Source organism: Diplotaxodon limnothrissa, linkage group LG16 (genome assembly GCF_057381915.1).
Source record: "Diplotaxodon limnothrissa isolate DT_005_m linkage group LG16, D_limnothrissa_male_GT1.1, whole genome shotgun sequence".
In the NCBI taxonomy this organism is placed as follows: domain Eukaryota; kingdom Metazoa; phylum Chordata; class Actinopteri; order Cichliformes; family Cichlidae; genus Diplotaxodon; species Diplotaxodon limnothrissa.
The window spans coordinates 15,853,735-15,866,840 of NC_140611.1; the positions used below are offsets into that span (position 1 = coordinate 15,853,735).

The window sequence follows — 13,106 nt, forward strand, 5'->3', positions numbered from 1 at the left end:
CTATTGTAGGAAGAAAAATATATGTCAATGCTTTTGCATTCTTTCAGAAATGTAGCTGGGTAATTATGTCATTGGCATCGGTGAGCCACTGTCAATATGTGACATATTGAAATCGCGTTTGAATTTGCGCTTGTTTTTTTGCTTTCACTTTGCAATGTGCGAACTGTGTATAGAGAGCGACAGCACTGATCTGTGAGTGATGAAAATTTGTGCACCAATTCCTCTGACATAGTCTTATTAATCGTTAGCTCACTATGCAAACATGACAAGTGAAATCTCCCGCAGCAAGCTTAAACATGTGAGAGGTTGATCGCGCAGAGAATCGCTGAGCTTATGTGAGTGCCTGTGTAAAAGCATTTCAGTTCTGCTGAGCCAAATAAGACAGGTCAGGGTGAAGAAGTGACAGCCAAAGAAAAGCTTACCACAAAACGGAGAAGTTATGACAAATCAGACTATAAGGCAAAAAGAAAGTGCAGCTTTATGGTTTCATGGACAAAAGAATTTCTGTGGCTGCAATATGACGAGCTAAATAACCAGGGCTGCACATAAGTGGTCCGCAGGTGCGCATTCGCTGTCAAAATAAAAAACGCGCACAAGGGTTAGGGTTAAATTTAAAAACTGTACTTTTGAGTTAAAATATATATTTATAATTTTAATAAATGACAAATTAAAAAGGCATGAACATTTTTTTGTATCGAAAAAATATCGAACCGTGACACCAAAGTATCGAACCGAACCGAACCGTGAATTTTGTGTATCGTTGCACCCCTAGAGGATACATAAAGCCCTGATAAGAGGAGCACAGAGTAAGTGAGTCACCATGGAGACGGAGGGAAAGAAGGCGCGGTCAATGTATTTTACAGCGCTTGAGGCCGAAATTCTGATGGCAGCATATGCCGATAACATGCAAATTTTGCAGAAAAAAAGGTAACACAGCCTCAGCTGCAAAAGAAAGGGAGCATGCATGGCAAAACATAGCCGACAGAGTCAATGCGTGAGTGTTAATTTAAACATTGATCTAGGGATTTCCACCCATTTAACACGTTATTTTATCATATGTTATTTTATTTGTTATTTTATACATTTTATGTTGTGATGTGATGTGAGCGCAGGTGCAACCCAACAGGCCCCAAACGTGCCTGGCAGCAAGTAAAAATGAAATATAAAAATATAGTCCAAACAGGTAAGGTGTAATTGTATTATGAGCCATAGTGCTTGGTCTGTTTGTCCGATGTAAATCAATTGCAGTTAGAGGCTACATTAATTTTCTTTCTGTAAGCACTTGCTCTGTATGCTCAAATGTGACCCCGTTATAGCCAACAGAAAAAAAGCGGAGGCCCGAAAAACAGGTGGGGGTCCTCCACCACCACCACTCACAGAGGCTGAGCAGTTGGCCCTCAGCCAAAACAGTGGGCGCCCTGTGGCTGAAGGCATCTCTGTGGGGACATCCTCTGAGTCAATAACCCCGCAAGACACAAGTGCCTACATAGGGGATAAATTCAAAATAATACATGATGTGCATACATCCTTTCTTCACAGTCACCTTTGCAGTGCTGCTCATTCATTTGATAAACTCTTCACCATAATGAATTTGTTTGTAGTGAAGTTATTTTCCTACTGATTTTGCCTTCCCTCAGTCTTGGTTGTCTTTGAGAGCATAATGACAATGAAGTGTAAGCTGAGTGCTATATGTTTGTTAATTGCCATTTGGTCCCTTGTAAGTTATAAGTGACCTGTGTAAACCTCATATTCTATCAGTTGATGGTGGTGGTGTACTGCATCTGGTGCAGCCTCCTGTTGAGCCAGACCAACATGCAGTTGTGAGTAATACTCCACAGATTATATGAGTTTACAGTAGAACAGCAATGTTGTTTATTTCTTTACTACAGGAAAATAATGAAGAAACATTGACAGCTGTTACAGAGGAGGAAGCAACAGAGACACTTTATGAGGTTTACATCTTTTAATACTTTGTGTACAGGAAATACAGGCGACCAATAAAGCCAGTTGAACAGAAAATCTGTTTATTCGTCTTTCAACATGTTGAGGTGATGGGTCAAAAGAAATGATTGTGACATATGGTGTCTCTGACTGCGCTTCCATCTTGTATGTCCGTGGGAGGGTCAGGATGTTCATGGTTTGGATCACTGCTGATGTCTGGTTCAGAAGGACAGTGTTCTCCTCTAATTGTGGCAATGTTGTGAAGAATCACACATGCCACAATAATGTCACATGCCCTTTCTGGGGTGACCCTGAGTCTTTGCAGGCACTGGAACCGGGCCTTAAGCATTCTGATAGTCATTTCAATTCTGGCTCTTGTCCTGCAATTAGCCAGATTATATCGCTGCTGTGGGCCCGGTTCAGGGTCAGGGTAAGGGGTAAGCAAATAGGGTAAACATGGATACCCCCTATCACCAAGCAAGTAGCCAGTGAACTCTCCTAAGACAGAAGGATACACTTCAGTTCAAATGTCCCTGTAGCAATTGGTCTTTATATATTTTAAAGTATTTTCAACTCACCATGTCCAAATTTTGTGCTCAGTGTACATTCACAGAATATTTGTGAGTCATGGACAGAGCCTGGCCACTTGGCTTCCACATTTGTGATAATGTTGGCAGCATCACATATGATCTTCACAGTGCAGAGAACACAAATTAGCATTCATTACTATAATGAAATAATTTGTTAGTTTGAAATGCTACAGGGAACTATGTACCTGTACATTAATGCTGTGGAAAGACTTCCTGTTCACATAGTCTCCTTCATTTACTGAAGGAGCAATGATTGGAATGTGAGTGCCATCTATACAGCCAATCACGCCTGGGAACCCTGAAAATAAATGTAAAATTTAAGTAGTAGTTCAAGTATCACCACATCATAAATTAAGTTTTGTTCATCCTGCTACCTACAACTTTGTGGCATCCCTCTTTGATAAATCTTGTGGGTCTGTGACCGGGGAACACCACAGACGAGTACAGGAGACGTTTCAGTGCAACTGTAACATTCCTGACTGCCCGACAGACGGTAGCCTTGGAAACGTGCTCAGCGTCACCAATATTATACAGAAAGCTCCCGTTTGCAAAAAACCGAAGTGCAATACAAATAATATGTACAGAACTGAGAGCATGTCCGCGATGTGTCACATGCGTAATATATGGCCTGAGGATGTTATCCAAATAACTTATAGATTGTGCTGAGAAACGGTAACGTTCGCACAGAAAATCATCAGGAAATGATAAAATGTCCAAACGCGCTCTGATCACTCTCTCCCGGCGGAGAGCTCTGCGGAGAATTTGGGCTTCACGATCTACTGGCTCTTCAAGGAAGGAGCAAGCCATGTCCGACACTTCCTACTGTCAGGTTTCCGACAAAGGGGCGGAGACAGTCAGGGTTAGTTGTAGTAAACCTGCTAGGGGGCAGGTTAGCTTCACGGAGTGTGTCGTCATAGTGACTCACTGAGGCTTCATCTGAACTCGCTTTGTGAAACTGAAAACCCAGAGTTTTCGTTAACTCAGGGTATACTTACTCAGTTTTTCCACTAAACCGGCTTCCTGAAATAGGGCCCTGATGTTTCCCTTTGATAGTTTTACTTTTGAATTGCTTCATGACACAGAATTACCCGAAGTTTGTGTTCAGTTAAGGGTTACAAGTCCTTGAAGTAGTTGAAACCTACCAGAAAAAAAACGATATAACCAGACTGATTCTGTCTCTAATGTAAAAGTCTTAAAAGTAACCAACCTGCTGTTCAGCCTCTGTTCAGTAAATAAACAAATGATCAATTGTGTGCTGGACAATGAATCTAATTGTACTAGCAAAGCATGGCAGGAGGAATGCGTGTGCTTGACAGGTTAAGTGATACATGAAGCTATTAGACATGCAGTCATGATGGCTGCCAGGAACATGAACAGATAGATGGTTAAAATTAAAAAAACATAAGTCTCTACGTTTTGCTGTTGAGCTCTAAACCTTCAAATCAAAAGCACAAAAACTGTATGTTGCCCTGCCAACAGCGGTATCGTGCCGCAGGTCATTTACTCATTTACTAACTCACTGTGGTGGATTTGGAAATATGGAGAGTAGTTAGACTCTTAAAAAGCAAAAAAATAGCCAAAGCAAAAACGGTCTAAGATGAGCTGTGTGATGTGGCCAGAAGCCTCGTGGCACTTCCTCTGACTTAGATCAGATTTCCTGATGAAGTAAGGCTGTGCGCATCTCTGTGTGACAGTACGCGACGACCACAGCGTAGAGGACAAACAGTTCTCCAACACAACGCTTCGCATCAGGAGAGAGAGAGAGCGCTCCATCTCCAGCGGAGCGTGTTAATGAATCAACAGTTGGAAACCTGTCTGTGGGAGACGACACAGCTGCTAACATGAGATTATTTTTGCAGTGAAAACATCCCACTGCAGTGTCTTTAATACCTTTAACGCTGACATAATCATTTTCCACCCCAAGAAAGCTGTAGGTTGAAGGAATAGAAGAGGGTCCCAGTCAGTGACGAGACCCTCTAATTTGTCAAAGTGAAGGCTAATTTAATGCACCGTGTTCCCGTCCCCACTCTACATACTGACACTGTAATCTGCACGCTGCGTAGCGTGGCAGTTAATTAACATCTTGTCCTATGTGGGTTGTTTTTTTTTTTGTAAATCAGCAGATTATACAAGATGTCAAACTGTGGAGTGACAATTTAAAAATGTAACCCCTATCATACAGGAAGAAAAAAATAATCAATCAGTGTCAAGACATTAAACAAGAGGCAGGTTTAAGTTGAGTGCTGAATCAGTATTCGTCAATGTGATTGGTATACACTCAACATTCAACACGGGGCTTATGTTGCTTTAAACTAAATGGACCTGACTGGGAAGCAGCCTAGAGGAGGCAGGTCGGAGACAAAAAACCGGAGTCCATGTGGACGGTCATCAATGAGCTTCAACCCTGTTTAATCCGTATTTATACTTCACTCCTTGCTAGTAGTGGGTTGAATCCCCCTTTGACTTCAAAATTGTTTTAAGTTTTCATGGCTTGCATTAAACTAGGTGCTGGAAACACTCCTTAAAGATTTTGGTCCATCACACAGTTGCTGCAGATTTGTTAGCTGCACATCCTTGATGGAATTCTCTTATTTGAGCACAATTTTCACATCAAGAAACCAATTTTAGATGATTTGAGCTTTGTGAGTTCAAGATGGATACACTGTGATCATACAGGACATGGGCAACTACAATACTCAGGCTGTGGAAATAAAAACAAATGCACAGGTAGTAAGAGGCCAAAGTGTGAGAGAAGCATCTTGATCATGTGTACATGATTAAATGGACTGAGTTGCTGTCCTGCGATTGGCTGCTTAGATATTTGCCCTAACAAGGAGATAAACAGGTGTATTCAACAAAGTGGTTGGTGAGTGTATAGTTTTTCTATAATACACCCTAATATAATTATATACTTGTAGAACACTATTTTCTAGTTCACCTACCCTGGGGATTTGCTGGCCTGCTGCTCTGACACTAAAAAACACGGATCTCTCAAAGTGAAGCTATAACTGGTCATAATCATCTCTAATTACAGCTCGTGTGGCTCTTTCCACTTTATTGTCTGCGGATGAATATGCAGGTTTCTATTTACCCCTCATTTCAGTCCAAAAGACAAGTGTTTAAAATGATTTCATTTAGAAGACTCCTGTCCAGAATATTATATCACAGCAGCACAATTTAGTTACAGTTTGAGGTCCATGGGTGGGTGCTGGGTTGGTGGAGGGGCTGAAACAGCAGACGGGGATGCAGGACAGGAAAAGCACTGACATGTCAGAGGAAGGGATGGAAAATTCTGCAGTTTAAATAGACTCCCAAACCGGGAGGTTGTGCTTGGTGTGTCGTGTGAGGAGAGAGGCATGCTATGTGTGTATGACACACAGCATCTTGACTTGTCTGCAGGCTTTTCTCCATCCATGGAAAAATTCACGTTTGTTGCAGTGCTGCAGGGAGCTTGTGCTAGTTTTGTGCCATTTTGTCTGACTCTTTGTTTTCCTGTGTCTCCAGAGTGCAAAGTTGGCTAAACTCACAGTCATGATTGACAGGCACATTAATGGGAAATAAGGTAAATTGAAATAAACAAGAATTATCCTTTGAATGTTATGTTTACTTGATTGTTTTCTTGACAATATCTCCAGTGTTCATTCATCTCTCCCAAACAAGGAGGAAGTCTTCTCAACCAGCTGACAGCTGCACTCAGAGAGAGAGAGAGAGAGAGAGCGAACAGAGTCTCCATAGTAACCACTTTGCACAATCTCCATCATGCTGTTTGTCTTCTCGGCTAAACCCCCTCAAAACAAACAGGAAGTGAGACAGGATGGGGGGAATGGGATGTCCTGTAAGAGGACAGCCTCAGTATTAATCCAATCCAATCGGAGACGGGAGCTGCAGTGAGGTCACTTCCTGTCAGGTCAGTGCCGTCACATGGTAAACTCTGAAACAGCTTTGTGAAGTCAGCGTGTATAAATGCTGCAGCAAGCAGAGAGGAAGGCACACACCACACACACACATCCTCTGTTTGTCCTAATGAAATTGTGTTGTTGTTTTTTAGCTTCGTGGCCACTGTGTTATTATTTTCTTTGGTGTTGCCAGTAGCGATATTGACATAAGGAAATAGAACATCTGCCATAACTGGAGGCATCGCCACAGCAACCCAGACCCACAATGCCTCTGGAGCAAAGCAGCTGTTCTGTCCAGGGGCGAGAGACCCAGAAAAAGACAGAGACTGTGCGAATGAGAGAGACAGAGAGAGACACAGTTTTACTAATATGGGGGCTGACATTGGGGCGCACGAGTTCCCACACACAGTGGAATGCTGACAGCATCACTATCTGAATTCCTCGAACTTCACTCTGTCCCAAACTGTGAGTTTCACTTCATTAAAGGCAGCTTCAGTGGACCTTTAGTTTATTTAGCTACACTTAGCCTGAAAGCTCATCTATCAGTTCTCACAAACATTCATACTTTTGTTTTATCTAGTGTCATGTTACATCAGGTAAATTTGGGGTTCAGCAACCTGTCCACCCCCGTGCAGACTGTCAGAGCTGGGAATCAAAAGAACTTTTTTAAGGAAACCTTTATTAAAGCAGAAACTGTTTCACGAGGTTAGAACGATGAAGCAAGGGGAAATGAAGAAGGATGGATGCCAGAATTTATTTTATAATTCACTCACACCAGCCGCTCATTAAAAGCCATGTCAGACAACCGCGCCACCCACCAGCATGTCTCCTGATGTGACACCATGAAGAAGAAAGATATGAAAAACCTTATTTAGACCTTTACTTTGATAGGAAAGCAGAGAGGAAACTGGAAAGTAGCGAGAAAGCTAGATTTACTAGCAAACAGGAAATGTTCCAGGGCGGTTTCAAACTCAACTCTGCTCTATTGGAAACAAGCTTTTTTCCCTATTCAAACAGCAACCTGCAGGCTGGGAAATTCAATTATGTACCAAAAACTGCAGTTCCTCTAAAGGCCACTTGAGGCCGGGTCCAAAAGTAAGTCAGTCTAAAGCAGGGATGGGCAACTCCAGGCCTCAAGGGCCGTTGTCCTGCAGGTTTTAGATATCACCCTGGGTCAACACACCTGAATCAAATGATGAATTCATTAGCAGGTCTCTGGAGAACTACAGTCGTGTTCAAATTTATTGGCTGCATCCTCCTGAGGACCCGGCCTTCGTGGTCTACGTGGGTCGGGTCCTCAGAAGGTCGGGTAGGCCGAAAGTAAACGGCTGTGAAATTGGACGGTCTAGCCTTCAGATTTGCGTCACCGCTGTCTCGGTGGAGTTTAATAAACTCAGCTGTCTGCTCCTTGCTATCTAGAATATAACAGGACACTGGTGTAAATTCTCGACCATCTCACACTTCTGTTTAATCAGTTTTCTGTTTGAAGTTTATTCAGCTGTGTGAAAACCAAGGAGGAACCCACCCGGGGGATTAATAAAGTTTTATTTTATCTAATCTACTAACTTTAATCTCAGCCAAACCGATTTACTCACGAACAAATAAAACACTGAAAAAAGCCCAACAATAACATTTTTAGATTATCTAAGTGATTTATATATTACGTTTAACCTGAGTAGCGAAAGACCGCGGTGATCTGAAAATGATGTGCCGAGAGTTTGCCGCTCTCGCCGGCTCTAGTGACCCTCGAGCTCCCGGCTAGCTATCGAGCTGGTGGATAACAGACATCTCCGACAACATCGGAGCACTTTTGCAAATATCCGATGTCTTGATAAACCAAGCAGATATTTGAAGTTTACACAGCTACATTCTCGCCTGAAAATATGTTAAAAGTCTATTTTGTGACCCAGAAAGAGTAATAAGAGTAATATTAAAAACTTAGTAGCGGCCGCCATTGTTGAAAACTGGAATTGGCTGGTCCGCGCTATGAATTCTGGGATATGGTGGGCCACGAAGGACACACCCGGCACATCCTTCAAATTCGGGGAAAAGGAGGACACATTTGTCAGTTGCATTCGGAGGAGTCTACAAGTTTGGACAGCCTTCATTGCGTCGCTGTGACGTGATCGGCCTCAAATACACAGTTTTGTTTATAACTTAGTTCATAAATCTTAATATGCTCACTTCTGGCTCCAAAATCCTAACCACGAGGCTTCAGAACAGAGCTTCACAAACCAGTGGGTGACGTGAATGTCACTACCTCCATCTTTTATATACAGGCAATGTTTCTGCTGTGATTTCTGTTTTTTCTGTGATTGGGACCACCAACAGCTTAAGCATAAACAGAACAATGTGTGACAGAGTTCTAAGAAGAAATATTGTTATATGTTATTTGATGTTAACCCTTGAAGTCCAAAATGTTCAGTTTAGTTTATTTTTGGGGGAGAAATGGATTATTAAATTCAGAATATTGACACTGGCAGAGGTCTGCGCTGTCGTAGTGCACGTCCAGTTTTATTAAGTTAAAGGGCAGCTGATTCCACTAAATTCCTCTAATATTTTATTCATTATTTGTTGATCTACTGGTTGAGAAACATTTCAGTACCCTCTGCAAAACTGCAGAGCATTTACAAAGAAACAGTGGCAACACTGACATCCGACCTGAAATATGAATCACAACCATGTGTGTGTGTTTGTATGCATGCACATGTGTGTTTTAAAGTTAATTAAAGTTTAAATTTGTACTTCCTGTCTGTAGTTCCCATGGAGACTGTGGGAGAGACCGAGGATGTGTTTGATTGTATAGCAACGCACAAATACACACAAACGTCCATACGCAGAGTGAGCAGATATGAACTCCACAGGACAATAGGAGCCTCCTTGGTGTGCAGCAGTATACAGGGACGCATAACTGTGCAGCTGCAGTGGAGGAGGAGAACCACTGCTGGACATTTTCTGATTAAATTGGAGAGAAACAGGACAGCAAACAGTAGAATATACAGAAGAGTCTATGTATGTTATTGGGGTTTTAGCTCTATTGTTCTGTTTTGTCCCAGATCTGACAAAGCTAACTGTATTAATGATGAAGAGGCTAATATACACACACGCACGCCGAGGCAGTGCAGTGTTTAGTTGTTGGACAGCAGAATGGAGCTCTGTTGTCACATCTGCAGCTGTGTGCATTTTCCTTCATACAGAGGCCGAAGGTTATTCCACCACTGGGAGGTCAGAAGTCAGAGGTCACCTCCTCCTCCTCGTACCCGCAGCCGCTCCCTCCGTTTCGGATGTCCTGAACCTTGCTTTTTATGAGGAAGCAGTTCATTTTCATTAGCAAACAACATGCTACAAGGATCAACTACAGTCACGGACAGTTTATTAAGCACACCTTACTTTTCCCTACTTTTGCCTTCAGAACTGTCTTAGCTGCCTTCTTCATGGCATAGACTCAGCAAGGTGCTGGAAACATCCCTTGGAGATTTGGGTCCACACACACATAGCATTATGGGAGATTCCCTGATGTCAATCTCCTGTTCCAGCACATCCCAGAGGTGCTCGACTGGATTGAGATGTGGTGACTGTGGAGGCCATTTGAGTACCGTGAAGCTATCGTCGTGTTCAGGAAACAAGTATGAGCTGATTTGTGCTTTGACATGGGTACACTGTGGTCATAAAGGGGGTGAAATGGTCAGCAGCAATTCTCAGGTAAGCTGTGAGGTTTAAATGATTATCAGTTATTACTGAAGGGCCCAAAGTGTGCCAAGAAAATATCCCCCACACCATCCTACTGAGCAGAATAGATCCATACTTTTATGTTGTTCATCCCAATCTCTGACCATACCATCCAAATGTGACTGCAGAAATCGAGGCACATTAAACTTGCAGCGTTTTTATAATCTTTTCTTGTCCAGTTTGTGGTCTTGCGTGAATTGTAGCCTCGGTTGCCTGTTCTTAGCTGATAAGAGAAGCACCAAGTGTGGTCTTCTGCTTCAAGGTTTGACTTCTGCATACCTTGGTTGCAATGAGTCGTTATCTTAGCTACTGTTACATTCCTAACAGGTCAATGCAGTCTGGCCATTCTCCTCTGACCGCTGACCTCTGGATATTTTCTCTTTGTCATACCATTGTCTCTAACCCCATAGATAGTTGTGACGAAAAACCCAGTAGATCAGCATTTTCTGAAATATTCATACCAGCCCGTCTGACACCAACAACCAAATTCAAAGTCACTTAAATCATAGTTTTTCGCCTGTTGATGCTCGGCTTGAACTTCAGCAGGTAGTCTTGACCACGTGAGCTGCTGCCGTGTGATTGGCTAGTTAGATAGTCAAAAAAACAAGCAGTTGAAAGGGTGTACCCAATAAAGTGGCAGATGAGAGTATAATGTAGAGTGTATTAATTAGATACCAATGAGGAGCAGTGAAGATCAGCAGGTATGTGAAAAGTTGGGTTTTAAATGCAAAACCACAGGTTCTTTCTTTTATTTAATGGGCAGGGCTTCTTTCTACTTCCACTCTTTCCACCTAAAAAATGTAGCCGCCTTTAAATCTGTAGCATTTAGAGTAGAGAAGTAAAAAGGTTTAAACACAACATTACCACCTCATAAAGCTCAGACATCTGCGTCCACCAGATGATTACGAGTCCGCACTCACTCTTTAGCTTAATTCTTTTGTCTCTGTGGTGTTGATCCTGTGTGCTGCTGAATGCTGAACAGGCAGTTCTGGTGTTCACCGCTGTTCCTCCACTGCTGCGGATCAAACGATGAATATTTTGACAGTTTTAAAGTTCATGGAAAAACTTCTGCGTTTGGATTGCCACCAAGCTCAACAACGCCATCTGGCGGTCAGGTGTATTAAATTCTGATTGTAGAGGTTGCGGAATTTGTCGCAGGTCCCTGGTGGTCTAGTGGTTAGGATTCGGCGCTCTCACCGCCGCGGCCCGGGTTCGATTCCCGGTCAGGGAACATCCTTTTCTACCAACAGTTAGAATTTTTCCCTCTGTCTTTTTATTTTTATTTTTAAAGATTTTTTATATTTTCTTAATTTCTATTCTAGCATCTATAAGTACTAAGCATGGATTTTCATCATTTGTTATTACATCAATGTTTTTGTACCAATGCCTATATTATATGATATATTTCATTTCTGTATCACAGGTTTTTGCACAATGACATCAGGACAAATTCCTCATTTGTGTACAAACTTAGGGATAAGTCAAATTCTGATTCTGATTAAGACACATCAAGTAAAAACCTTGGTGTATGTATCCTTATGATTGGTGAACCATTCTTGCACAAACAGTTACCGTGAGTGGCAACATCTATATGGCGTATTTTGTACAAATACCACAATCGTATATATTTGTGTATCTATATTTGACAGTTCAGTTCAGCAGTTGACGAATGTCAGGTTAGACTGGAGTGTCACAATATAATGTATCATAGCATCATACTGTAATGATCATATGTATGTATGTACTTTCCCTGCCTCCCACACATAGCTTGGGAATTTGTTAGTATATATAAATATAATAAAATAAGGATAGGTTTTATCTTTTAGTGACACACATAGATACAGATTTTATTAGCAGAAGCCTCAAGCAAGGTAACCTTGCAACCCTCTTACTGTAGATGAAGCCATGAGAAGTGTGATTGAATGATATTTTTCTTACCTTTTTCTTATTGTTGTCAGGGTTGCGTGGCTCCAGCCAGGTGGTTGAATTGAACTGTTCTTGCTTTGAGACGGTGCTAATCACCGTGTTGCTGTGCTGCCTGGAGTTTCTTACCAGTGATGATAAATATTCTTTCATCATCTTTCTCACTTTAGCATCCAGGTAACACAATAATACAGAAAGGAATGCTTTGTTTCTGAGCTTGTATGAACTCGCTTCTCGCTTTTGTTACAACAATTTAAAGTGACTGCTTTATTTCAATGCATTAAACAGTGAACAGAAACAATGAAACACGGATGTGACTGGTAAAGACATGAAGATCTGAGACTGCAGTGTATTAAACAAACATCTGCAGGGTCATTTGGAGGATCTTAATTAGGATGACTCCTGTGTCCTCAGAAGAAACAAAAACACAGTAACGTGTAAAACCTGTGTGCATGTGTGCAGCATTTATTCATGTTAAGCCTGTGGGACTTTATAAAACAATGCAGCATCACAATAAGTGAACCACCTATTTATCATGGACACTGTCAGCTCTGTGGGTGTGTGCATGCCCCCATTAATCACAGTGGATTGGTTCCACCAGCGGGACACTCGGATCTCAGAAGGGGAGCCAACTGTTGCTCTCACATCTTCTTCTGTGGTGAGAAAAATCACAGGGGACTTGAGGTGAATTTTGACTTTTGCACTAAATTTACACTTCCTGCTAATTTTCCCATTAAGAGTTAGTGCATCTCGATTTCAGCTGTCCGGAGGTATGCGCTAATGCACTAATACCACCCTGCTGACTTTCAATGGTGAAGCTAGAGGACAAAATAACAGAATCCCAGAGTCCAGTGGCATTACTTCAGGGGCCACATGATCTTTTAGAACTCGGATGACTTTACCAAACATCACTAGAATGACAGTGCAAGCACATTTCACACTAAAAGTACTGATAATATCCCTAAAACATAATTACCAACATCATTTAACGCAGGCCAAAAATTCTGCTTAGTAGTTCACATGTCAC

At 41.9% G+C, this 13,106-nt stretch overlaps 1 non-coding gene across 1 annotated transcript; it reads left to right on the plus strand.

Moving 5' to 3' along the window:
* Nucleotides 1-11,315: 11,315 nt before the first annotated feature.
* On the plus strand, nt 11,316-11,387 carry trnae-cuc (transfer RNA glutamic acid (anticodon CUC)). Its single transcript has one exon. It is a non-coding gene; the product is annotated as a tRNA-Glu (tRNA).
* The last annotated feature ends 1,719 nt before the right edge of the window (nt 11,388-13,106 follow it).